General features: G+C 44.4%; 1 long non-coding RNA gene across 8 annotated transcripts in view; it reads right to left on the bottom strand.

Annotated features, from left to right (window-relative positions):
* Window positions 1–8,749, bottom strand: part of LOC107308814 (uncharacterized) — a 68,343-nt gene extending 59,594 nt beyond the window's left edge. For 6 of the 8 annotated variants that reach the window (XR_014943181.1, XR_014943182.1, XR_014943177.1 and 3 more), the window contains exons 1-2: window positions 8,615–8,743; window positions 2,300–2,443 (exon numbers count right to left, since the gene is read on the bottom strand). This is a non-coding gene — a long non-coding RNA (uncharacterized LOC107308814). Of the gene's footprint in view, window positions 1–2,299; window positions 2,444–8,614 lie in introns of all 8 variants that reach the window. The other 2 variants (XR_014943179.1, XR_014943180.1) reach the window with 1 other exon arrangement.
* Between the last annotated feature and the right edge of the window lie 12,937 nt (window positions 8,750–21,686).

The following is a 21,686-nucleotide window of genomic DNA, read 5'->3' as shown; positions in this document are numbered from 1 at the left end:
CTGAACTGCTTGACCCTCTTTGTGAAACCTAATACTTCTTTTCCAGCTCTCTCTGTAAAAACCAGGAGCAGTTAAAAGCACATGCATGCAGCTTATTGGAATTACTACAGCTAAGGCAGTTTGCTTTGAAATGAAGGCATCATCCTCTATCTGTCGGCCATACCACCCTTTCCTCTTTCAATATCAGCCCACTGGATACTGAACAGGTAATATGAGGTATGGAACTCTGCTTTGATCTGCTTCTCTTCAGCAGAAATTAACAGCAAAAGGAATGTGTTTCACCATCAGACAAAGATGAGTGTTCAGCAAATATGAGCTCCTAAAATACATCCAGAGTGTTGTCTTTACTTGGAATAATTTTGGCTGTATGAATGAGAGGTTTAACCCTGAACTTCTATCCATATGTACAGTCAGTGTCTTTAGCAATTCCAATGGATTTTAAAACGTAGCATTGGAGGTCTATTTAGAGCCATGACAAAGGATTGAACATGTCAAAATCTTAGTACTTAAAAACTGAGAGATCAGGAATTGCATGGACCAAAGTTCCCAACTGCATCCTTATGGATTTCACATGGGTAAGTGCGTGCTGAGATACTTCATAACCCAACACCGGAGATGCTCTGGGTACTCCAAGCTTCATGGGTGCACCATATCAGCTCAGAGGCTCCTAACCCAGGTGGTTCCATGGCAACTTCAGGACCTTTAATTCCTCCAGCAGTCAGTGTCAGAGGCAGATATTCCCAGAGAGGAGGAACACTGGTAGTTTAGCTGTGCCCCCCTGTTTTGCTGATTGGCCACACACCTCTGTACATGTCATGGTTACCTTTGCCTTTCTGTGAGGTAGAATGTGCCATGGGGCTGCAGTGGTGGGTTTCTTAGAATCATAGAATCGCTCAGGTTGAAAAAGACCTCAACGATCATAACGTCCAACCAGAACCTACCCATACCACCCTAACCAGCAACCTTCTGCTATCTCATGTCCCTGAGCACCACATCCAAATGGTTTTTAAGCACATCCAGCGATGGTTACTCAACCATTTCCCTGGAGAGCCTATTCCAGTGCTTAACAACCCTTTCTGTAAAGAAGCGTTTGCCAGCAATGGGAAGTACGAGCTCACATCTCCTAGTCCTGCACAGATTAGCAATCAGCATACAAAATATAAGCACAGTTGTAAGCCAGAATGCATTGAGAGGAAGTTTTGTGTTGTGGGTTGCACCATCAGCCATCATCACGCATACTGATATGTGGTGGAAAGAAATCAGGAAGTATTCTGATGAGGAGTGAGGAGGCTTTAGCTGGTCTTAAGAAGGGTTAGAGCCACCCTTGGCCACCAACCACATCATGAAGCCAGTGTTGGAGGCAAAGGATGGAGGTGTGAGGCTGGAGCTGGGTTGATCATTCCTGTTGATAGGCCCATCACTAGAGGGAGACCAAGACCTACCCAATTCCTGGCAGCTGTTCACATCACTTCTCATTGGAATCAAGGAAATATAATATTTAATGTAGCATTTTGTTCTTTATTTGCAAAAATAAAAGAAAGAAAAAAATCAGTTATGTTTGGGGTCTAGTTCGGGGAAATAATTTGATGTATTTGCTACCATCATGTAGGATAGTCTCTGTGGGTGGTACATCACATCCTCACGATCTTCTCCCAGTGTAATGCCATGGACCTGGTTCAAACTCTTAGCAAGCATTATCATTCATCTCCCTTTATTATACGGCTAGGAGAGGATTTTTTCTGATCTCTGAGGAGAAATATTTACATCTGAATTACAGCTATTCGGTTTCAGATACCAGCTGAGGTTTTGCCACTCAGAAATCTATCGTTGCTATGCTTTTATGCTTTAAACAAAGTGAAAATGAAAATGTTGTATGTTAGGCTTGGAGTTTTGCTCTGTTTCTTGTGATGGCCAAGCTAGGATTTGCTCTGAAGGTTCATTTTGCTTTTTCCCTTGGTGTTCCAGTGTTGTGCAGGAGAGGACACCAGACAGTGTCTGTGTCAGGGCTGCTCCCCATCACACACCCCACTGTCACACCCAAAGGAGAGGTGCATGCAAAAACTACTTGCAGTGCAAGTCCAATATGTCATAGCAGGATAGTCATACCTGTACAGCAGGTGACACAAGCTCAGTGCTTCATGATCAACATGTAAGTGAAGGATCTCAGACAAAATCTCATAGCCACATATCCAGCCTCCTTTTCTAAGAGACATGCTGCTTTCATAAGAGAAAAGACAGGCTAGTTTGAAACCTCTTCCCATTCTAACATTGAGATGCTTTGGTGGCTGAAATTTCTTACCAAAAACTCCAACCTTCTTCATCTTATTTCTGGTGCACTTGTGTTTTCTGGCTCCTTCCTGGAGGATGTACATGAACTGAAGTCTGTTTGCAGCTGGTGTTTGTTCATGGCCAACCCGCCACGTCACTTCTCAGGGAGCAGCTGCTGCAGAAATATTTACATTGCAACGTGATGAGGCTCATAAAACACTGCTAGTGTAAATACAATCAGATTTACAAAATGGTGCATGTCTGACAACTACAGAGGGCTGCAATCGATGGAGACGGTGACAGCCACCATTCATCATTTGATGAAAGGGAACAGCCTGTGCCTTCCGTCCAGCCCTTGTTCTTATGCAGCCAGTGGGATGCTCATCCTGCTGGGATGCAGCCAAGGCTGCAAGGGATGGAGCCAGGCTGAGCTGGAGAGAAACCACCTTGATGTAGTCAGGGGAAACAGCAGAGACTGGGGATTAGGAAAGCTCTGCCTTGTCCTTATCTCCATCTCAGTGCTGATCACTAGTGAAGAAAGTTATCACTTTTTTAACTTTTGCATCAAATTTCAGTGCTGCAGCTGGCCTCTGCTTCTGTGTTCCCCAAAGTCCATCCTGCCATACATCTATATCAAACCACTCCTCTAGAGCAGCAACACCTCCTGAGAGTAAACCCAGCCACTCTGGTCTACTGGACTTGGAAAGCTGATTTTAAGGCTGCTTGTGTCATGTATATTGCCACTCACACAGCTTCAGCCCTCTGTAGGATTTCCTCCCACACAAGACCACAGAGCTACTGAACATTTGTGCCCATCACTTAGTATTACCATAGAATCATAGAATTAACCAGGCTGGAAAAGACCTCAAAGATCATCAAGTCCAACGACAGCCACAGTACCCCAACTCTAACAACCCTCTGCTAAACCATGTCTCTGAGCACCACATCCAACCCACCACTTCTTCATACTTTGGCCATTCTGTCCCTTTTCACCGGTGCTGCTGATGTTATCTATCAGATGAGACTTACAGATTCACCTGGCAGGTAGAGTGAGCCTTAAGACTTGTACACATACCCTGCATGAGTGCAATTGTCTCCTCTACATCGAGAAAACCAACACAACACTACTCTTTATGTGAATAAAAATGAGCTTTAGCCTGTTAATCAATTCACCATGCAGAGTCATTAGGGCAGGTTTTTAAAGCAAAGACTAGAGAATTAAGAGCCAGAATAGAACAGAATAGAAGAGTGAGGACAGAGAATTAATTCCTTGCTCAGTGTTTTTTAAATGCTCCCTACAAATCACACTCTTTCCAGGTCCCATCAAAATGTAATCAGCAGTTAATCTAGTCACAAGACAACTTCATCAGCCAAAGCAACTTGCAATGGATTCATTTAACCACAGTATTAGTCGACCAAAACAAAGCTTTGTTACAGGTTAATCTCCCCAGCTCCAGAAGGAGTCACAGAAATGACAAACTATCTCCTTCCAGCTTCAGCAAGGCTGGGAAAATACTCTCAGTCCATGAAAGATGCGGTGTTACACCAGCTGTCTGGTCCAGCCACCTGCCCTGCTCTTTGGCCATGCCCTGTGCTGAACAGCACTACTGAAAGAAGAACAAAGAGCACTGGAAAGACTCTTGTTCTAATATAATATATTTATATATTGTAAATATAAATATATTTAAAATAGCCTCTATAATAGCCACTATTAGGCACCCTGTCAAGGGATGAAGCAGTGTAAGTGTCCATTCTCTACATCCCATGGGAGGAGATCTGACTTCAGAGCCATGCACAGGTCATGGTCATCCTGAAGATCAAAGACATTGAGCACTGACATTTCCAGGACAAACACCTATTGGTTTTGGGCTTCAGCATAGCATTAGGACCAACCCAAAATACAGCTGGGAAAGGAAAAAAAACAGGATTTTGCTGGAGGTGACCACCACTAAGTGGTCACATGCCATCATAAAATTCATTGGTTTTGGTTCTGCAGCTCCAGGCTCCTTGCCTGACCATAGTCCCATGTGTCTAACATCAACCTGTAGCCTTGGATTAGAGGCAGCAGGGTTTGAAAACAAAGCCTAGTGATGAAGTAGCTCTTCCACAAGGTGGCTGATGTCTCAAAGACTTGCAGTATTCTTTGGAGAAGCAGAGGAATGGAAAGGCAAGAGGGAAATGGAAATGAATGTAAAGGAACCTGTTGTTTTGTGCTGCCCTTGAGGGAAGGTCTTAGCATTACAAGTGGGAGATGTGGCCATTGCAGCAGCAAGGGATAAGGAAGCAGAAGGGGGCACAGCATCTTCCCATGTGCTTCAGGTCTGTGGGCAGGCCAGGATTCATCCCGGCATGGTGAGCCACAGGCTCTCCTGGGTGACAACACTGCATTCCTTCTGCACCACAGCTGCGAATATTGCATGTCAAAGCTGTCATCACCTTGTCATCACTGATGGTGCTCTGAGCAAGGCACATGCTGGGTAAGAGCACTGTTACTTAGCAACTTCAGCTGGCTCTGCAAATGAAGTGGTGTGGAGGGTTCTTCTGCATGGAGAGGAGGGCAGCATTTGTAAGCAGTCTCCGGCTCTGTTTTACCTAACCATTTGCTAAAGCTGTTTCTTTGTATTTGCTCATCTGTATATCAGTTCTTCTTAATGTGAAGCCACAAGCTGCTGGCAAATTCTATCAACTCAGTAAATGCAGCAGCAAGAACTACAAAGTCTATGTGTTTGACAAAGGTTCTGAGGTACTTTGATAATGATATGTGTAAATAACAAAAGAAAATTAATTGCACTCTGTGCATTTTGTGTGTGAATACGTAGATACCTGTGCAGCAAGCTCCAGAACCTGACACAGGACCCTACTCAAGGTGCACAGCTCTGAGCATCACCCCAAAGATAAGCACGTTTGGCTTTCTATAAAACCAGGCAGATTGCTCCTTATCATAAAACAATATACAGAGAGGCAACACCCCATGTGATATGTTCCATACTCTGCTCTGCTCATCAATCATCAAGACGTTGCACAACTGCTACTTCCTTTATCAGACACATTGCAGAAGGAATTGGTTAGAGATGTTGTGGAAAGCCCCATTCTGCTGATGATAGATGTTCCCACTTCTGACACACCTTCTATGATGGAGTGATGGCATTGGTGGACAGAGGAAGGGCAGATGATGTTGTCTACCTGGACTTGTGCAAGGCCTTTGATATGATCCCGCACCACATACTTATCTCTAAATTGGAGGAATATGGACTTGAAGGCTGAATTACTAGGCAGACAAAGAATTGGTTGGGTGGTTGTAGGCAGAAGGCTGTGGTCAATGCTTCGTGTCCAGGTAGAGGTCAGTGATGAGTGGTAACCCACAGCAGGGGTGCTGGAATTAGATGGTCTTTAAGGTCCCCTCAACATGCATCATTCTGCAGTTCCCAGGGGCTTTAGGTGCTCAGGGAGCATGACGCAAGGGAGCTCCTGGTGAAGAAACTTCTTCCCTAAGACTGCAGAAGACACTCAGGTGAGAGGGAAGGCAGAGAGGTCTGAATCAGTGGTATGTGGAGAAAAAGGGCTCATCCCGTGCAAAAGCTGTGAGCTGTTGAACTACAAGAGCAGACAGAAGGGTATGAGAAGGTTGTTATTTGTGCAGCAGGTTATTAAGCTGTGGTTGGCCACAGGACAAGGTGGGTACCAGACATTCCCAAGGGCAAGCAGACACAAATGTGGCAGAAGAGTCCCATATAGGTCATTTGATATAAAGTCACTCCTTCAGCTTAGGAAGGTTCAGAGTCATAGCAAAGTGTATTTTGGGAAATGTCATCACTTATCCTGCTCTCTCAGGCATTTGCTGTTGGCCAGCATTAGAGATAAGATACAGGGCTGGGTGATGCTTTGCTTAGCAGTCATCCTCCTGTTCTCACATCAGGACAGTGAGGTTTGAAATGAAACAGTAAACAGCTTTAGAAGATACCAAAAAGCTCAACCTAAATACTGAGGAGGACAGTCAGACTCATAGTATTGGATCTGGACACCTGAATTCCTTCTGTGTATCACTTGAAACACTTGTATTACCTACTGATCCACTAATGGCTTCATGAATTCTCTCCAGTTTTCAGGAATCCATCTTCTCCAGGATCCAGGCCATTGTCTTGTCAGCATGATGTACATTCTTCAACACCATAATAACAGATTTTCTTTAGCTGCCTTTTCAATTATGTTCCAAATACAGAGCGATTAAGGTCATGCTCTATAGATAATATGTCTAGGCTATCACCATGCCAACAATCACTCTGTTATCTAGATACGTTTCATTAATAACTTTTATTTTCTTCTCAATTTATGATTGCTCTGTGACTCTATTATAAATATATTCATCAGTCTTGGGCAAAGGCATATAAAGCCCGAAAATTAGCTAATAACCCCTAATTGAAAAGATTAAAACTGATGTGAACCCAGAGCACAGATACCCTTAAAGGAAGGAAGCCCTCAGACTAAATCAGAACCGATGACAGTTCCATAGTTCCATTTCCACTAAACTGCACAACTGCTTTTTCTTGGGGAAGGTGACTGGACACTCAGGCAAACTACCCAAGGATGGGGTCATTTCTGGGTGGTTTTATGAGGAGTGAGAAGCAATTTCTCCACCTGTTTCTGCAGCTTGCATTGAGGGGCTGGAGCTACATGATCTTTAAGGTCCCCTCCAACATAAACCATTCTATGATTCTGTGCAAACACTTCTCCACAAAGAAAGGCAAAACACTTCAGGCTCAGCAAAACAGCACTGCATTTCACATCCCTGGAGGTATTCAAGGCCAGGCTGGATGTGGCTCTGGGCAGCTTGGTCTGGTGGTTCCCTGCACATAGCAGCAGGGTTTAAACTAGATGAGTATTGTGGTCCTTTTCAATCCAGGCCATTATATGATTCTATGAATTTCAGGCAGCCTCAGCGACAGTCACTGGATCCATGCAGAACATGAGAAACTAGTGATGTAGCTTGAAGTGAGAAGCATGGCGGATGGTTTTTGTTAGTTCCACTGAGCTGTAATCCCCCACCACACTCTTCCCCTTGTACCTAGGAGTTCACATCTCGTCTTCCCTTCTTTCCATAACAAATCCCATTATTATTTGGTGTACAAAGCAAAAAAACTGCATCATGCTTTTGGAGATGCCTACACTATATCCTCACAGCTGTCAAATCCACTATCTGCAAAGCAGGTTCTATTTTTACCCCATGAATTCAAGGAAATAGCTTACCCTAGTTAGGGTTTCCAAGAACACAGCCATAATATTTCAAATATGCGTACTCTCATCATGACAAGTCTGTCAGTCACTCTGCCTTAAGAGCAACTTTATTTTGCCCACATTAGCTGCGCTGTGATCAGACATCAGGAACCCCAGGATGGCAGATGCTGCATGAAGAAGCAGTGAAAACCCAATTCCTGGACATCCAGGGCCTGACATATCAGACAGCCTGCACTGTGACTATTTTGCCATTGCCAAGTGCTATTAATTTCCCATACATCTCTCTGTGTGCACAGCCTTCTGTATTTGTGTTCCTGAGAAGAATCCGAGCTCCAGCACCCATCAGTGCACTCTGCTTTGCAGTAGTTAGAGTGCAGTCACGGCTGTGAGACCGCTAGAGAAGACTCTCCTTGAGAGAGCCAGGGTTCAGTGCACTCCGTGCATTGCCTGGGTCACACGTGGAAATCCTGCATTGCTTTCCATGCACAAATATTGGTGCAAGATCTGAAGAAACAAAGTGCCACAGTTTGCAAATGAGACGCTGACAGGAAGGAGGGAGGAGGCTGATAGGAGTAATAGTGTGCTCTTATTCTTTCCACAGAGATCCAGTTTGTCACGTAATAACACAGCCAGTAGCTTTATCTACCTCATGCAGCTGGCAGGCAGAGTATGTGTAGCAACATTACCCCCTACAGTTCAGCAGTATGTTCCCACTTTCTTTAGCTTTGGGTACAGCTCTGAGTTTTACTGTAAGCTACCAAGTGAGCTTCTTATTTTACCTCGAGTCTATGAAACGTCTGATAAATGTGGTAAGGAAGCAAAAGGAAGGGGTAAGTCAGAAGCCTGTAAAAGCTAATTACAGCAAATAAAATCCTGCAAAAACACGACGTGTCAAAGTAGCCCAAGCGACTTTCCATTTGCACTTTCTCCTTATTTAAAGGCTTTTGTTAGAGTTAGCAAAATAGGCTTGACACAAGGAGTAATACTGGCTGTATTTGTGTTCAGCAGGGGAAGACTCTACAGATAGACCAGGGCGCTGTGTGACCATCACAGTTGCATATTTTGCCTACCATGCAAACTGCAGCTCACACAAATAGCACAAAACTTCTCTTACCAATAGGTGAGAGATTTCCTCAGCCAAGAGAGCAGCCCTACAGAGAAGAACTTGGGGGTCCTGGTGGATGAGAAGCTGGGAAAGACTGCTGAGCAGGATCCATTGTGACAGCACAAGGAGAAATGGTTTCAAACTAAAAGAGAGGAGATTTTGATTGGATATAAGAAGTATTTTGCAACAAAAGAGCTGGAACATGTTGCCCACAGAGGCGGTGGATGACCCGTCCTGCTTCCTGTTTTCTGTTGTCCTGTATGTCGCAAGAACTATACCCCCATTGCTGATCTGTTACTGCTTGTGGGTTTACTTCCTTGCACAGTACCTATGCAAAGGACAGGCTCGATCCCAGCCTGGTGGAGATTTCACATGGAATGTTAATAGGATCAGGAACATGCCTACGCAAAGATCAAACTTAAGCCTCTTACATCAGCACCTCGAGGCAAAATGGCGTGAGGCACTTCATGAACTCAGCTCAGTTCTGTACAGATGCAGTGATGTCAACAACAATAGAAAACAACAGAAAAAGAGAGATCTGTTGCCTGCTGTTTTGAATTGATAGGAGATATTGCACAGATCACCAGAAAGCATTAACAATTCATCACATCTAAAATGTGCTACCGTTCTTTCTGAATCTACCTAAGAAGAAGAACAAAAGGCTTTTCTTCCTCAAAACAAATGTGAAATGCTATCTAGCGTTGGCTCTTTGCTACTGCAGTCTCACAGAACTGTTTCTGAATGAAGCAAAATGCACCCTGGACAGCCTGGGCTCCAGAAAGGAGAGGCTATCCAGTTCTAAGGTTCACACTGCTGGGTTCCCATCCACAGAGGAGGATTGTAGGGGTGATATAGTCCAAGAAGAGAGGATGGGGAATGGAAAGCTGCAGCCAGCTGCTGACCCACACTCCTGCACTGGGGTGGCTGGGCTTTCCGAGCAGTTTGACACAGCACAAGAATGTCTGTAGCTAGAATATATGTATTGATTTTCATTTATTTAATCGATGTCTTCAAATATTGAATTATATCAAATGCTAGTCTTAGCAATATTTATGTATTTATCGAGCGATAAATATCTGGATTTAAAGCTCATGGGTCAGAATGACGATGGATTGAAGGTCCTCTAGGTTTCAAATCAATTCTGAATATTATCCTGTATGTTAAAAAAAGATAAACTCTTGCGAGTAAGCATTTGGGTTTTCCATTCTGATGGCTGAGTTAACTAAAAATCAGATTCTGCCTCCAAAGCCCCCCTTGCAGCAGAACTCCTATACAAGGCTGTTTCTTCACTAGCAGTTTTTCCATCCATCAGCCATCTCAGCACAGACAGAAACATCTTTAAATTGCCATCAGCCTTGCCTAAGATGGATCAAAACATCTCAGCCTCCCCTGCATGATGTGCCCGCGAAATTGGCTGCAGGCAGCACACAGCCGTCTTGTCCTTGCAGGCAGAGGGAGCTGAGGGAGGGAGGCAGAAGCAGACCCTGTTCTGACTGCTCACACACTGATTTTGATTCCCAAGGCCAAATGTTCTGTTAATAACTCTGTATCACTCACCTCTGCTTGTTGTGCATATGACTGGCACTGCCATATGCATACAGCAGGGCTTGTAAGGGGCTCGTAGGGTTTGTGGAACTGAGACCATTGGCTCAAGCTTGGCTATAAGCATTTTCTGTATGTTTTTAATGTGCCCTGTGGAAGCACATTTACTTTTATTCAGACCAATCCAAGTAAAGGTTTGGAAACACACTAACACAAAGGCTGAATATCAGCACGTGCCATTGACACTGACCATGTTGCTGTCATGGAAATTACTAGGTACTTGGAACTTTATTCAAATCATAGAATCATAGAATGGATTGGGTTGGAAAGGACCTCAAGAACCACCAAGTTTTAACCCCCTGTCACAGGGAGGGCCACCAACCGCCAGATCTGGTACTAGATCAGGCTGCCCAGGGCCCCATCCAACTTGGCCTTCAGTGCCTGGAAAATGATTGTCTGAATGTGGTTAACGAATACAGACTATGTTCTAACAAACTTCTTGGAAGCCAAATGAAGCACTCATCTGGCTATCACATGGCGTGTGACTGCCCACCAGGGCTGCAGGCTCCTTGGGTAGGAAGGCAAAGAAAATGCCTTGAGAACTAACACAGGCTTCACCGGCTGCCTTGGGTGTCACTTTGATAGGCACAAAATGATCCTGCAGGGCAGCACTGTGGCCTTACCTCTAATTCTGAGGCTTTATAGTGTCACTGAAAAAATCCTTTTGAAGTACAGGTTTGTGCATCTTCTCGGGGCAGCGAGGCAGTGAAATTGACCATCTGTGCTGAACAGCAGTGTCTTAGAGATCTTTCCCTTTTACAAAAAGAAGTGCATCCATTACAAGCAAGATGAACAATGAATGCACGACTGTTGGCCCACGTGCACTCCTCATCAGGCTGCAGATGCCTGCTGGTTGCATGTCCTCACCTGGCTGACTGACCCAGTGCCACCTCTCAGTGCCCAACATCTCTCCCTCCTGTTCTGAACATCCTTGGCAGCCCCTTTCTGTCCTCCCTGTGAACCAGCCCCAGCTCCTTCTCCAAGCAGGGGACACCTACCAGGAACATGCTCAGCATGGACACACATAGGGATATTTCTTCCACTGAGCTGTTACCCAGCTCATGCAAACCCTATGGTCAGATATGGCAAGGGATGCTGCTGAGGATGCGGGTTCCACCTGTCCCATGCAGCTGCAGTGATAAACTTTAGGGACATGGTTAGTAGGCATGGTGGTGGGTCAATGGTTAGACCTGATGATCTCAATGGTATATTCCAACCTCAATGATTCTATGATTCTATGATTTGCACCAGTCCTTCTCTACTTTAGATACATCAGTTAAATATACTGTGTCCTCAGTAAGTGTAGGGATGGCCACGGTGGTCCAGGAAGAGCCTTGACCTACCACAACAGACCCTGCTAAAGAGTCTGTCCCCTTCTTTCTTATAGACCCCTTTTAGATTCTGTGTCTTCAAGGAACAACCTCAAACGTCTGTGAAAAGTGGCCCTGATCTTAAGAGCAATAGCTTGACTTTGGGATAAGTTTTCAAACAACCTTAAATCCTCCCTTGATAACAAGGTGAAATCCCAGCCCTAAAACACTTGAGGCTGATGGATGTTGCTTGAAACTGGTTCCCATCCCTCCAGTCTCTTAGATTAGGGTCTCAGGTACCTCACCCACAGCATCTGTAAGGAAAAAGGGAAAATAGAAGGCAGCACTTCTCTATTAGGAAGCCATTTCTTCTTGCTGCTTTTTTACTATTAAACACTTTTTCTCCTTACGGCTACCGAGTCTATAAGGGTTCAGAGGCAGAGGCTACCTCTGTGGCTGGTAGCTCACATTCTTCTGTTCTTTGGGTGCAGTTAAAAAACAAAAAATCCTGTCAGTAGCAAAACCTCAGGAGGCAGCTATTTACTACAAGAGAATGAGTCACCTTGTTTACTCTACACGCTGGGATCTGAAAGACAAGGAGCCATAAAGGTCACGGAGGAGTTGTCTCTGTGCCACTTATTTTGTCTGTGCCTCTGACAAAGGCAAAGCCATCTGCAGTACAAGCAATGAGGCAGTGATAACCAAAAGATTTCAAAGGGGGCATATGAGGAGTGCCAAACACTCTCGATAAAACCAGAGCAAACAAGAGGAGTCGTGCAGCTCTTTGTGTAACCTTTACTCTGCTGCTAAGTGCACCAGTTTATAGTAATTATGGAAAAGCCACTGATTGTATTATGAATGTAATGACATTAGCAGGACTGTCACTGTGTTTGTAGCAACAGTTGTGAAATTAATTTTTTTCTTCATTAAGGAGATCCTTATTTGCATGATTAAAATGTCAGCCCAGATAAATGCATGTGCCAGGGAATGAATCACTGAGCAAAAATGCCACCTGCCAAGCCCAGAGAATAGGACAAATGAGCAGGCGGCACAGAGCAGCTTCCAGCTCCCAGCGGGAGCAGCGACGGCTATGGGAGCACTGGGGTGAGGATACTGAGCCTGGATGAGGATGCTGAGATGGGGTGAGGACGTTGAGCTGGGGCAAGGATTCTGAGACAGGGTGAGGATATTGAGCTGGAGTTTGTTATTCAAAATGTTGGATTGTGACACGGCGAAACATTCCGATTTTGTTTGACACTTTGCTTTGTGCTACTTTAAATTGCTAAGAGCTGAAATGGGAACTCATCCAGGAAAAAAAACAAACACTTCACTCTGGAAAGGCAGAAAGAAAACACTTGGGCCTCGCTGCAAGGCTGTGTCCTGGAGGAGCCCAACACAACACTTGCCCAAGCTAGTGAAATTCTGCTTGGTAAACAGCACTTTCTGGAACACAGCTCATCTGACAGCTTCCTTTTCTTCCTGAGCACATCCCTTATGCCAGCATAAAACCTTTCTCTTCACCTTTGCCAGTGCAGAACAGTCTTATCAATACTACTCCATACTACATTTGCTTTAAAAGAGAATATGCTCTTAAGGTATTTCTGCGCTGAGATTTTTTCCCATGACTCCAGTTAATCAAGTCTCTGTACATCAGAAAAGCACTAAGTATATTTGTAATATAGTATTAGCTGAGCTAGCCAAGCCATCTGAAACAGATGCTTCTTAAGATTACAAAACCACATTGGCTATTTTTGTAAAAATTAGGAAAGAATCAGGAACATCCTTTTCTCAATGCTAAGTTGCCCTTGTGAGTTTATTAATAAACTGATGTGTATTTTACTGCAAACATGGGAAGGAGCAAAACCAAGGCAGAGGGCTCCAACCAGGGGACACAGACCACAGAAGGTAACTCAGCTCTTCACAGAAGTGTTTTAAAATAGTTAGGGTCAACAAACTAAAGTAATAGGTAATGACCTGAAGTTGCATCTGAAGAGGCTCCATTTGGTTATAAGGAAAAAATTCTTCTCTGGAAGAGTGGTAATGTATTAGAATGGCTGCCAAAGGCTATAGTAATGCTGAGGGAAATGGGTAGCGGGCATGGTGGGGATAGGCTGATAGTTGGAGTAAATAAACTTAGAGATCTTTTTCAGACTTAATGATCTAGTGATTGTATGGGTCTATACTGTGTTCCTTCCACCAGAAAGCCTGCCTCTGGGCAGAGGTAGTCTGGTTGTTCCCCAAGGTGTACATAAGGCTCCCAGGTTACTCCTCAAAGAACAAGCGTGATGGGACATAGCCAAACACACAGCACAGCTGGGGAGCAATGGGATAAATCCAAGGGCAGGGATGAGGCAGGCTGTGATCACAAGGATGACAGCAGCTGAGTGGTGAGGAAGCCATTGGTTTGTTGGCCGTGGTCTTGAACACAATAAGACAATTCAGAGGTTGATCCAACACTCCATTTCCAAGATAATACAGGAACTCCTTTAGCTTTTATATGAGCTTTGGTGTGCAAAGAGAACAGAAAATAAAAAGCAGCCATAAACCCAAGATTAGCATGGCTTTACCCAGCGCCTTTTACCACAGCTGTTGTCCCTGCTTCCTGTGGGAAGAGGATGGTGAAGATTCCATACATGCAGCTCTCATCCAGCTGCACAGACCATATGTGGCTCTATCCAGCACACATATGGGACAGAAGAATTCTCAGCCACCTCATCCAAGTCATTCACCTTGGGCACGGTGTGGGCATGGGGGGAGAGAACAAGTTGAATGGAAGGTATGTACTATTATCATACCTGCTGGGCTCAGAACATCATCACAGGGCTGGAGTTCCTGAGTCCAAAGAAAAGCTGCTGAGAACAGAATATGGTTCCTCAGTTCACATCCTTGAGCTCTGCCCATGCCAACATGCCTTGTGATTCTGCTGGGTTCCCAACGCATGGGCAGGAGATGTAGGCAGAAGCTCACATTTCTCCTCAGCTCTCAGTTTCTGGGAGCTGCGGACATAATTCCATCTTTCCTTTCCATCCCTGCCCTTCAGGCATCCCCAGCCCCATTCCAACCTGCAGGATCCTGGGTGCACCCTCACTGACCACCACTTAATTTTGCCCCAAATGCAGTTTGTAACTGTATTTCAGTACATGCTGCTTGATGTTATCTGCTGCTGCTGTCAGACAAAAACCGATGCAAGCCAACAAATCCTTATTACTTATTGGCTTTCAGCTCACTTCAAATCAATTTTTATTACAGTGAGGTGGACATATGCTTAATTCTTGCATCCTTCTTGACAGCAGGGAAATGGGATTTATTATTATCATTACTATCATTATACTACTATTAGTAGTATTTATGCTGAAAAGCTTTGCAGCAATTGTGCAAAGGAAAGAAGAGTGGTTGAGTGTGACAAGAGCTAACGGCCTCAAGTTGCTTCAGGGGGTCCAGGCTGGATATTAGGAACAATTTATTCTCTCAAAGAGGGGTGATGCAGTGTCACAGGCTGCCAAGGGAGGTGGTGGAGTCCCCAACCCTGGAGGTACTCCAGAACCATGGTGATGTGGCACTGAGGGATGTGGTTTAGGGGTATGGTGGGGATGGGTCAATGGTAGGACTGGGTGATCTTAGTGGTCTTTTCCAACTTCGTGATTCTATGATTCTAAGTGAGATTATAAGAAATAAAGTAGCAATGTAAAAGAAAAGCTCTCAATCACTGGCTGTACTGCCTGATCTATGGAACCATGCAGGTAAAGGCATAACTAAAACATCCCTTAATTGCAGAGTATCACCACTACCAGCCCTCTGTCTTTGGGAGGGTGGGCCCAAGCAGGGAGTTTATCTGCAGAACCACACTGAGATTAATAGGAATTCATGAAGCAAGAGCAGCACCTCTCCCCTACTGCCCTACCATTATCCACATCCCTCATTTCTCTGGGGTCTGGCAAAGGCTTTTCCTGCATTTTAAGCTGTGAACTTTGCAATGATAAACCTCTTTCCCCACTGTTGCCACAGCACAAGGCACATAGGCGTATTCTCTAAAATCAGCTATGTGAGGGGAAAAAATAGCTGCAATAATGTAAAATCTTCCCTTGACCTTGTTTCATAGTTGGATCAACATCTAATTGCTGAATGTTGCACATTTCCCTGAAGACAAAACAAATATAAAGAAAAGCCACTAGGTTCTGAAAACTGGCAATGCTATCTGCCATCTGCAGAAATTCTTCGGGGCCTTCAGTTAATAATAATGGCAGACAATACCTTTTTTTCCTCATTTTCTCTCCTCTTACATGACGGAAAATCTTCTCCTCTTGGAATGGGTGTCCCCATCAATCTGACTGAGGAATGTTTTCCTGGGGCCCTGCTATTGTGAAACTTTTAATCTTTCCAGTGTGTTGGAGGTAAAAGTCAACAACGTCTTGAAATTGAAGACTGGAATTATTGTCTGCAGTCCCACAAATCATCCTCCTGTTATTTGGGCTAGAAAAGGTGCTCACGGTGCTTGAGCTACAAACAGCTGGACAACACTCAGTTGTAGAGGAATAAAACACTCCTGATTTTGGACTCCTTAGATGCATTGATCTGGAAGTGTAATGTAAGGCCATCTGCCTGGCCAGCATCACATAGGAGGAAGGGCAAGTTTAAAGGCATGACTTTTTGGTTTTGTGCTTTAAGAACAGATTGGAAGCACCTTCTTGTCCTTTTTTGTTTATTTGACTGTGAATTTCAAAGGTTTTAGACTTAGATCATTCTAGGAAAACCACCAACGCAACATGACAGTAGCCCCCACGCTCCATTTTGATGCTGATTTAGCACACAGCATTCTCAGCCCTGCAGCAGAGTTTGCTGATATTCATTGCATTACACCAGGGGTAGCTACTTTCTAAGTGATTTGCTTTTCTTTTTTAATTTATGCCTCTAATTTGCTATCTAAATGAAAGTTTCTCCCTAGAGTATTTCTTTTCCACAGTCAAAGGCCAATATTTGGGGGCAATTGTTTCCAAGCCAAGTGGCTAAAGTCAGGTTGATAGTGTTATAATTATGTGAGTTTGCATTATGCATACTTGATTCCCTCTGTGTCTTCCTCTAGACTGTGGCAGATGATGGTAATGGAGAATAGGTTGCTGTATTAGATCCTAAAATCTCAGTTTCCTGTTCTGGAAACTTGAAAGTCTCAAATATTCCCCTCTGCTAAATGCACATGCTCTGGGGAACTGCTCCCTTGCCCATGTACTAATGAGTACTTCCTATCATTAGACCCAGGAATCATTTCTGAGTAATCATAACTGGTTATAAAGCAATTAAAAGGGAAAAAGCTCTTAAGAAGAGTGCTGATAGTGTTTGGGAGCAGATCCTGCTTTCTATCTGCCCCTGGCAGGGGACTCATAGGGCCACACATTAGTCCAGGCCAGGCCAGAAAGGGTTTTGGGCAGCATGCTCTGGTGGCAGGTAGCCTTGCTTATGACAGGGGTTGGCACTGGATGGGCTTTGAGGTCCCATCCAGCCAAACCATTTTGTGACTCTCTTCATACTATGCACTTAGCTGGAGAGCACTCTGTGAGCCCCAACTCCCAGCTGCTCTCCCTAGGAATCCGCATGTGCCTCTGTACAAGGAACATGGTTCTGCATTTGAACAGGCCACATGACATGATTCATCCCTGCTCACTGACCTACATAGTCACTTGTACCAGTGTGGGATGGGAACAAAGCACTGATGCTCCTGGTTCACAGCACTGCCTGCTTGCCCAGCTCCAACTATCTTACTGTAAGGTGACAGTTTCACTTACTCTCTGTTTGTTGCCCTGTGCATTGCTGGCTGCTTTTAAATTGATGTACTAACTGCACTCCATTTTCATGGCTGATCTTAAGCCATTCCCCAAACTGAAGTGTTCTCTATAATCCTTGCTCTGAAGATGCCTTTGAATGAGTCACACAGCTGTAGCTGTGCCAGAGCGGTGACATGCATGCAAGTCATGGTGCTTAGCAGCTCAGTAGGGTTGCACTAGCAAATGTTACGCCAAGGAATCCAACACTGGGGCACAGACTCTGATCCTCCTTTCCACACCTGAGATCCTTTCTCTGAGCCTTTTTCCATCTCTATGGCACAGAATGACATCTCCAGCCCTACCAGGTCCACCCATGGGACTGCTCTCACCCTCACACCATAGCAGTATCATGAGGCTGAGTGCCACTTGTCTGTAGACATCACATTTCCTCTCCAAAGATCCACTTCCTCAGCAGTTTTCACTTCTCCATCAACTTTTTGCACAACTTACTTTTTCCTAAAGCCAGCACAGGATTGTTCCCTGCCTTTTAACCCCTTCCTTCTCCTGCCAAATGGATATATGAAAAGTTTGTGGTTTAACATATGAGCAATAAGCTCTCATAAGGCAGGAACACCTTGTTCAGAGGCGGCTCACAGTAGAAGTTTGTTAGAGAAAAGTGAGTGTTGCTCATCTCCGTGCAACTGAGGATATATTGCTTTATGTGAGGAGGTTTTATCTGCAATGTGTTGCATTCCTTGGAGCCTTTACCTTTAGGGAAAGCCTCAGGAATGACTCCTTAATGCCTAGTTTTGTTATGAAAATGAACTTTAGCTATCTTATGAATTGTTTATCTTAAGGCTGCACACTCACATTGATTATAAGAGTCTGTGTTATTCAAAAGAGTGCAGAATCTCCAGTGAGCAGATGGATATTGGAGAGATATGAGGGGCATTCTGCTTTTCAGATTCTGTTCCACTCATGTGCTCATTTCTTATATGAAGAAGAACAAGAGTGTAATTGTATCGCAGCCCATTATTGTGATACAGAAGAAGCAATTACTCCATGTGTACAAAAAGATCATTAAATATTTCCACTGGTAACCACAAATCACATTCTAAGTATATTGCAGGCATATTTTCATTACATTCCCCACAAGGAATGCAGCTAACAATTAATTCCAGAACCAGCAAGAGGAAACTGAAGCAGAGGATAATTTTTCATCCTCAAAAACAGGCTGAGATTTAAAACAGAGAGACAAAAAGTAGCTGGGGCCGGACCAGCTGCTGGCTGGTGGGGCAATGTACGCAGACATGGGGAACTGAGGGTTTGGAGTCAGTCAGGTGGAAGGTGGGACTGTATTAGGAGAGCACTTAGGAGGTTTATAAAAGAAGGTTATCAGTGGGCATTTATCATTCTTGCACCCTGTAGCAGTGCCCAATTAGTAGCAAGGTACAAGACATATGTCTGTGCCACAGCCATAGCCCAGAATGGGAAAATGCTGAATTCTTACTCCTTTGAAGTGTTAAGTAAGAGAAGCAGAACAGCTTTGCAATCACTAACAGATTACCAAGCACGGAGCTGTAGGCAGCTCTGAGACTGGCACAGAACAGTGTTTCAGGGCTCTGGAGGTTCTTCATTCTTTCATCATGAACCACAGGAGCACCAGAGCTATCAGGTTAGCTTCACTCATAACTGAAGCCTTCAGACTTAGCAGCTAAACAAACACTTCACGTTCCACTGTGGAATGTTTCTGGCTGCTTTGCAAGTACAGTCAGAAGTACAAAGCACAAGGCCTTTCTCAACTCTTCCAAGCTATGTAGTTACTCCAGCTAAAAGATTACCAGGAGGCTGTTTCAAGGAGTTCACCTTCCTTGTTTTTGTGTAGGTAGACATTCAGCACCTACAGAGAGAGGTGCTGGTACAAACTGCCTAGAGAAGCTGTGGATGCCCCATCCCTTGAGGTGCTCAAGGGCAGGGTGGTGGATGGGGCCCTGGGCAGCCTGATCTAATTCAGTGAGTGACAACTCTGCCCATGGCAGGGTGTTGGAACTGGATGATCGTTGAGGTCCCTTCCAACCCAAACCATTTTATGATTCTAAGTATCTGTGACCACAGCCTTCCAGTCACATAATACATACACCAAATAGAGGCAAAGCTTTACTGGATTGCTTCCTGAAGGAATCATCAGCTGGAAGGCAGCCACTCTGATGGCAAAGCTTGCCATCAATGGGACATTTCTTTGGTGACTTTTACAACTTGGAGGTGAAAAGCTGTGCATCATGCTCTGACTTTCACACCTTCATCTACTGGAAAGTGTTCTCATTCCCACATAATCTATTTTTAACATCACTGTAATTAATTGCTGTACTTTCTCCCACCTTCTCTGAACTCTTCTATCAGTAATTCCAATTATCTGCTGAAGTGAAATTCCATCAGAATTAACATAATAAAGCCATTTAGCAAAGCAGAGAACACCGTGCCCATCTGTAGTACCTCTAATTCTTCCATTTTGGGGAGACTTCTTTAAAGTTAGAGCCATGTAATGAGATCCACTTCAGATTAACACTGGTGTAAGAGTGGAACTGGATTTTAAACTTAATGCCTCAGGGTCCTTCTTTCTGGATCTCTGTAGCTATTCTCTCCCTCTCCTGCAATTCTCAAACTGGAAGATATGACAAGAGTAAACTACAAAGCCAAAAAGGGAGTTCCCTTCTGCCAGCATTTACTGCCAACACAGGCAAACATTGGGTAATCCCTCTGACTCTGGATGTTCTGCCGTATCTCTGCTGGGAAAACAGACAAGTCAGCGTCTGTGTCGAACAATTTCTGATGAAACAAAAAAGAAAATTAAACAAAAAACTTTGCAAAGCACTTCTGATAACAGATGTTGTAAAGAAAAGGTTAGTGGGTCAACAGATGAAAACGTGGGATCCTTTCTAGCACAGCATTTTCCAGCCTCCTACTCAGTCTACTTTTAAAACTAAATAACATTCAACTCCAGGGAACATTCTCACTCTATTGTAGATCTTGGAAAATACATATTTCCTACTGCTTGTCATTTTTCCCTTTGAATTTCCACCTTTTTCTCCTTCCTGTTGTTCATATTCTCAAATAACATTTACCTGACTATTAAATATTGTTGGTTTTTGACTGTGGGACAGCCTGGGACACCCACTGTCTATGATTTTAATCTCATGACACTACTCACGGTTTTCAGAGAAGGCGGGCGTCATGCAGATTGCAGAACACAGCCAGCCCAGACCAAGCAGAGGTCTCAGTTTGCCCTCCCAGATGTCTTCCTAACTTCAGGCAACTCGAGGTTTAGCAATAGTATGAGCAGAAATGTCTTCACATGCAATAGGTTTCCTTCCAGTAATTCGATCTATCCCTTTCTCCATCCTTGAAAACAACATACTGTTGTTGGTTGCAGAGGTCAGAAGGGAATTAGAAGAAGGGAACTAGACGTTCTTTTGTGTGTGTTACATAAGTAGAGTCTCATCGACTGTGTCTATTTTGTGCCAAATGAGAACAAGACCGTCTTCAGATCTGATGAAAGAAAAAAAGAATCACTTAGGTTCTGCAGGTTTGGATGTTGCTAAGTCAGTACGCAGCTTTTTACCCCGTGAGTGATAAAAATCACTGCCTCAGCATGTTCCTGGATGTATCAGCCTCGATATTAAAACACATCGAGCTCTCAGACATTAAAAGTAACTAATAAAGACTGAGTTCTACTTTCCTTAACCTGCACAGCTGCCATGATCTAACAGAGTCACCTAAACAATTACTGTCCCCAGCTGCCACGTACTCACCCTATGCTACCTGATGACAACCCGTCCCAGAGGAAGCCGTGTGCTCAGAAGCTGCACAGAGCTGTACTTGGAGGCAAGCAAAGATATTCATTAAGACCTCACCCCACGCTCCGTGTTACGACTTCAGCGCTGGCTGTAATTACTGAACATGCTGAGCACTCCAGCAACCTATTATTAAGAAAGCACAGGTGAGTCTATTAGAGGCGCTGCCTATTTGGTTTGGGGGGGGGGGGGGAAAAACACAGACCTAAATGAGAGCAACTCCTCCCTCTCCATGCAGTCTCACCTGACCTCTGCTGATCCGTCACACCCTTCCAACTTTTATCTGAGTAAGATGAAACGACAGAGGAAAACATGTCTTAATGTGATTCAGTACCAGGCTATGATGCGAAAGATGCATCCTTGTTCCTCCACCATCAGGCTTAACACAGCAGCTCCCCTCTCCCATCACTGGCTGTGTTTGCTGGCCAACTTTGGGGTCAGTTCTGCTGATAGACACACACCTGTGGGACCCCATCCCTGTGGGGACACACTGCTGGTGAGTGGTTCCTGCAGGACAGGAGCCTGCTCAGCCAGGGCTTGAGCTGTTGCTGCTGCCAGCACA

The sequence above is a fragment of the Coturnix japonica genome, chromosome 2 (assembly GCF_054131305.1).
Source record: "Coturnix japonica strain WE chromosome 2, WE-NBRP24, whole genome shotgun sequence".
Lineage (NCBI taxonomy): Eukaryota > Metazoa > Chordata > Aves > Galliformes > Phasianidae > Coturnix > Coturnix japonica.
The sequence above is the reverse complement of the archived record's forward strand: the minus strand, read 5'-3'. Positions and strand labels throughout refer to the sequence as shown.